Source organism: Zootoca vivipara, chromosome 4, assembly GCF_965207765.1.
Source record: "Zootoca vivipara chromosome 4, rZooViv2.hap1.1, whole genome shotgun sequence".
NCBI classification, from domain to species: Eukaryota; Metazoa; Chordata; class Lepidosauria; order Squamata; family Lacertidae; genus Zootoca; species Zootoca vivipara.
In genome coordinates, this window is record NC_142587.1 from 80,446,906 (window position 1) to 80,453,047 (window position 6,142).

The following is a 6,142-nucleotide window of genomic DNA, read 5'->3' on the forward strand; positions in this document are numbered from 1 at the left end:
CTATTTCAAAGCTTGTTTTCCAAAAGATATCCAGTCTAGCCAATTGCCAGTTATGTTGATGTCCAGAACTTTATCTGATAATGAAGGTTGATTCAGGATTTTTAAAAGTTATTTATTTTTACTGTGAATACAACTTATTTGGGGGGGGGGAGAAAGGGGGTAAATCTGTTAAACTATATGAAGGACAATGGGCTACAGCCAAGGTTATTTAACTACAGGGTGAAATATAAAGCCTTTGGCTGACATCCTAAGCATATTTACTAGAAAGTAAATCACAGTTGACCTTACCTCTCGGTAGATATGGTTAGGAGTGGGCGATTTATTAACTTCCGATTTTCTCTCACTTGCTCCCCGCCACCAGCACAGAGAGGATATAGACTCTGGCAAAAGTGTGTCACCTTTAAACCCCATTGATTTCAATGGGAATGCTTAAAACACACACATTGATTTCAGTGAGACTCAGGTGTTTAGCAGGGTGTATGTTGTTAAAAAAAAGATTGTTTAATTGAAGCCCAGGCATCTGGGAGGGCTGCAGAGTGCAAACCATTGGAGGGATGATCTGTAGGATGAATGAAAGGGCACTTGCAAACACCCCTTGATTAGTTCAAAAGTAAGATAAGCACTACAGAAACTGTCAGGCAGGCGGACCTGGGCATCTCAAATTTTAGTGGCACCCTGTGTGAGTCCAAAATCCTGCACCCCCTGCCTCTTGCCTTCTGATGGACTTTATAGTTGAGTTGCTGCACCTGCTGCAGTGGTCCAGAAGCTCTGTGCCCAGGGCAGCCATACCAGTCATACTTCCTTAGATCTGCCTTTGATACTGGATAAATTTTTGGCGTGGCAGTAGGTAAATTAAGTTCTTCTACCTGCATTTTCCACCTTTTTGAAAATGGATCTTTTATTAACAGGCAAGTGGAAGTAGCACATTGAAGACTGTCGTATTAGATATGCCTCCTGTACATAGCTCAGCAATGATTGTAAAAAGACACTGATGCTAAACTGGATTGCCCAGCATGCTGTGAACCTCATTGCTTGCTTTTCAATAATATTCTTTTCCTGTCCCCAAATGAAATAGTTGAGAACTGGATATATGGAATTACAGACTGGCATTTTAGTCATAGCAGTTGTTAAAGTATTTTTAAAAATCATTTCAACAGACAAAAACAACTGTTGTGATAGCCCACCTGATTTGTAGTCACCTGCTTTGCAAGTACAAAAGTTGATTTTTGAAGGCACAGCCTCCCTTCCCCAGATGGGTGGGGTATAATAAATTATTACTATCATTATATTATATTATATTATTCCATTCACTCTAAAAACATAGCATAAAATTATTTTCAACAACTGGAACATGCAGCAAAACATTGCAATGCATTCACCAGCCAGCCATGCAGCAAGACCTTCCATTACCTCCCAACCTCGTTTTCCATTTTTCCTTTCCAACTGATAGATAGCACTCTGCAGCTACTGCTCAGTCCTCAATGGGCTGTTTCTGAGCCGTGTTGTCCCCTTAGGTTTATGAGTTTTAAAAATCTCTTTTGGGTACTTCTCCATACCCCAGAGCCTCCCCAAGCATGCTGCCACCTCTCTCTAGTTTTTCAGTGGTCCTGTTTCGGGCACTGTGCTTGGACCAGGGTTGATTACAGTTTTAAAACCTTTTCACATTTATCATTGCACGACCACAAAACTTGAGAAAGCTGGATGGACCCACTCACATGGCTGTGTCTGTCATAGTCTAGGTGCCTATGCCGTGATAATTTGTAGAATATGTGCTAGTCCTACATGATTAACAGACCATTGATCAGTGTTGTAGTCCTGTGACCCTGTGGGTATAAAAAGCAGGGTAAATAAAACAGTGGTCGCCAAGGTCTATTCTCTGCTCCTGTTGAAGTGCTCCAGCTGCTGCTATGTTGTCTGCTCTCTGCCAGAACCAGGCAATTTGCATCAATGCTTCTCCCACTGCCCCCAAGCCCCCTTTCCTGGTCCATGGAGCATAAAAAGAACTTTGCTGTACTAGGCTAAAAGTATTCGCTAGTCAGGCATCTTGCTTTTCACAATGGTCAACCAGATGACTACGGGAAGCTCACAAGCAGGACATAAATGCAATAGCAACTGGTGCCCAGAGGCATTGTTGTCGTTTAATCGTGTCCGACTCTTCGTGACCCCATGGACCAGAGCACGCCAGGCACTCCTGTCTTCCACTGCCTCCCGCAGTTTGGTCAGACTCATGTTCGTAGCTTCAAGAACACTGTCCAACCATCTCATCCTCTGTCGTCCCCTTCTCCTAGTGCCCTCCATCTTTCCCAGAGGCATACCACCTCTGATACTGGATGTATTGTAGCCATTGCAGCTAGCAGCCACTGATAGCTTTATCCTCCACTAATGTGTCTAATCCCCCTTTTTAAGTCATCCATGTTGGCGGCCCTCAGTACTGCTGGTGGAAGGGAATTCCCCAGCTTGAGAATGCACTGTGAAGAAGCATTTCCTCTTGCCTGACTTGACTCTCCCCTTATTTCACAGCATTGAATCACCCTAGTTTCTACAACAGGGAGTAGAAGCCCAGGAGATTCTCCAGGTGTTGCTAGATACGTTTGACCCTCCCACTGACACAAATTGCCTGGCTGACGAGTGTACCTTCATTATGGCAGCTTGATAGGAGACAGAAGGATTAGAATGGACTGCTATAGCTGACACTCAGTGCCCTGATACCTGCAGAATTGTGCCCAGGGAACACTGCTGTTTTACCACTGGAATGCTTTGGATTTACTTGTAGATGCACTGATGTTACTCCCTTCAGGAAACGCAAAACATTACAAAGAGAGGGAAATGTTTATCATTTTTCAGGTTACTCAGGAACAATGTTATGTACAGTACCTTGCACACCAAAGCCGCTTTATTTAATGAACTTCTTCACCTTGACCCCTTTTTGCAGCCAAATTTTGCTTTGCATGAAGGTGGTAGTGGTTGCAGCATATTAAGGCTGTGGGGCTGCTTTAATATTAATAATTTGGTTTAGAATGTTTTGACTTTGAAAAATATGAAGGCTGGAAGAATAGATTGGACTTAAGGTAATGGTAAAGGGACCCCTGACAATTAAGTCCAGTTGCGAACGACTCTGGGGTTGTGATTAAACATGTTCTCAAATTATCCTGGAAATTCAGTGGGTGGAATTCAGTGGAGCACCAAGGAGATTGTTCTGTCACAGCAAACAGCTTTGCTTGCCCAATGGAACAATATCCCCTCCCGCTCAACACTGTTGGCAGGGGTGTTTCCTGACCCTCCAGAGCAGATTTGGGGAAGGAGAGTAGGGAGTCCTCATTGTGCTAGTGGGAGTCTTCACACTGGCTACTGCTAGCAGAATGGGTTTGCTAAATCAGACCTTATATAATTGTGCAGCCCAAAATCCAAAGAGCCATTTCAGACCAGTCCAAAGGCTTGATCTCACTCTAGTGGGCTCCCCCCCCCCCGTTTTTACACTATTTCTTTTAAGAACTGGTTTATCACAGCAGAGACATCTGCAACTGTGTCAAAAGTTGTTTTTCCAATTTCACCCTAGTGACCTGCTATTTATGAAATACAGGACCAAAATAGATCAGAGGTGGGGAATCTCTCACCCTCCACCTGTTGCTGGACTCCAAACTCTCCATCTTCCCTGCCCATTGGCCATGCTAGTTGAGGCTGATGGAACTTGGGGTCTAACAATGTTTGGAAGACCACAGGCTCCCCCATCATTGCCTTTAGTTTGTGGCCTGGGTCTGTAGGGAAGTGGGCTTTAATAATGCAGTATTGTGTTTGCAGGTCACCATAAGCTGACCTTGAGCTTCATCAAATTAATGTCCCTTTAAATAACATTGTTGAGTTTAAATTTGCATAACACCCCCACCCCCAATCTAAACCAAACTGCTGTTAATTTCTACTGCAATGCTTGTAAGTTGTTGTTTTTTGTCATGTTCTCGTATGACCACTGATTATGAGTTACAGGTAGGTAGCCGTGTTGGTCTGCCGTAGTCAAAACAAAATAAAGATTCCTTCCAGTAGCACCTTAGAGCCCAACTAAGTTTGTCATTGGTATGAGCAGCGTGCATGCACACGAAAGCTCATACCAATGACAAACTTAGTTGATCTCTAAGGTGCTACTGGAAGGAATCTTTTTATTTTGTTTCGACTGATTATGAGGTTCCTCACAATGCTAAAGCACAGCTTAGCAAGAGAGTTGGTGCAAATAACCCTCAAAGCACACTTTTCCTTGTTTCTACTGGACTAAACTAGCGCCAAACTCCTTAATTATCTGGCTTGCTGCTAGCATCTTTTAGCAAATAAATATCTAGGTTTTACAGTGGCTTGCATTTCAATATACAAAAGTGAAGGAGCTTAACTGAAACATTTTTTGCGTGGGGCATTCTTTTTACTTTTTAAATATATTGTAGATTTTAGCTTGGAGTTTGAGCCAAAGGACCTTAGCCATAATTAATGGTATATTTCTGTTGACTGCCTTTTCTTTCTCAGTGTGTATGGCATTTGCATATTGAAGACACCTTCTGAATGATTCTGTGATTTAACATTGTTGATATTAGGCCTGCTTGTTCAACTTGCTTGTATATTTTGACAAGTGTTCTCTAACAATTCCCCCCTTCTGTATATGTTCTTATGCATCTTAACAGCTCTGTGCTGCTACATATGTTTCAAGCCAGAATTCCTGGCTTCAGAAAAAAAATTACTTGGCTGTTGACAGCTAAAGGTATAATGTATAGGATCTCTTTACCTTCATATGTTGTTTGCTGTATCATTTGTTGCCAGATTTATTTGCATTCTGTATGTTTTATATCTTTTTAAAAAATATCTTCTGGGAATGACTCTACAAACGTACATTCCTTGTACCTTGCTCTAACTTTATATGTTTTGATTAAGAATGTGCATAACTTAACATTTCTCAGCTGTGTCTTACATAATTTCAACTGTACAGTTTCAATGTTTGTGATTTTTCATAGCATATAAAATATTGTATGTGAGCTTTAAATATTTGAACATTATCTGACAGCAAAATATCATCTGTTTTGTTTATTTTGTCTATTTATAATCTTGCTCTACGAACCTAAGGCTCCCCTCCCCCCGCAACATCTAGTTAACATTTAGCTTGCATAACTTCTCATTTTGCACGAGTTATCCCAAAGAAATTTACAATAACATTTATTGCACATCTAACAATTTTTTTAAATAAACTGGTAAATACAGCTTTAAAAAACTAAACATACATAAGATCAATTTGGACCCAAGACAGATACCAACAGCTGTTGCTGCTGCCGCTTCTGTAAATAGGATTGCATCTTTTTCTCGTTTTGTAAGAGAGAGCAAATTGAGAGAGGTGGAAAGGTTGGCTTCTTTATCAGTCACTGTGTGAGATGTTTGTGCACAAGCCAAAAACATGCCTATGTCTATCTGCAGGTGGGTACAGCTGCCTGAATGTCTCATGCAAAAGTAAGTAGACACAACTGCTGGCTAAAGATACATTCAGAAAGAACACATGGCCCACTTTGCTGTGCATTATGATAGCTAGAAGGGTTTGGTACTGCAGAAACAAGTAAATTTGAATTTCCAAGAAAGCAACTATAAACGGTCCATATTAGAATATAAGTCAAAAACATGATAACATTTCATCCCCCTTCCCCCAAAGACCAGGATTATATTGTGAGCGGATGGATGGATGGAAGGGACAGGCAGTCCCCATGCCATTTTTCTAACCAAAAAGCTTTACCCGCACACCCAGTTCATACATACTTCATAATGAAGTGTTTATGTCCATAGTAGTTTCCCTCCCAGGGCAAATAACAGTCAGGGATGCAGGGAGGTTAAGTCACCTGGAAAATGTTTTGATGCTGCAGTTCTGATCTATATCAGGGCTTACCCGAGGCTAATATAGAAAAACGTGTAAGATTGGAGAAATGCAAATGTGAACATTTATTTAACGTATCATTTAGTTTGTCCCAGAGCTGGCCAGTAAGGCAAACCTGGAAGAGAATTCCATTCTGCAAGAAATGCTGTGTGAAACTTCATGCTGGAGGGAGTTTTGTTTGCAGAGTTCCCTGTAAGACTGAAAATGACCTCAATATAGCGATAGTTCAGTTTATTTGGTCTACAGATAGGG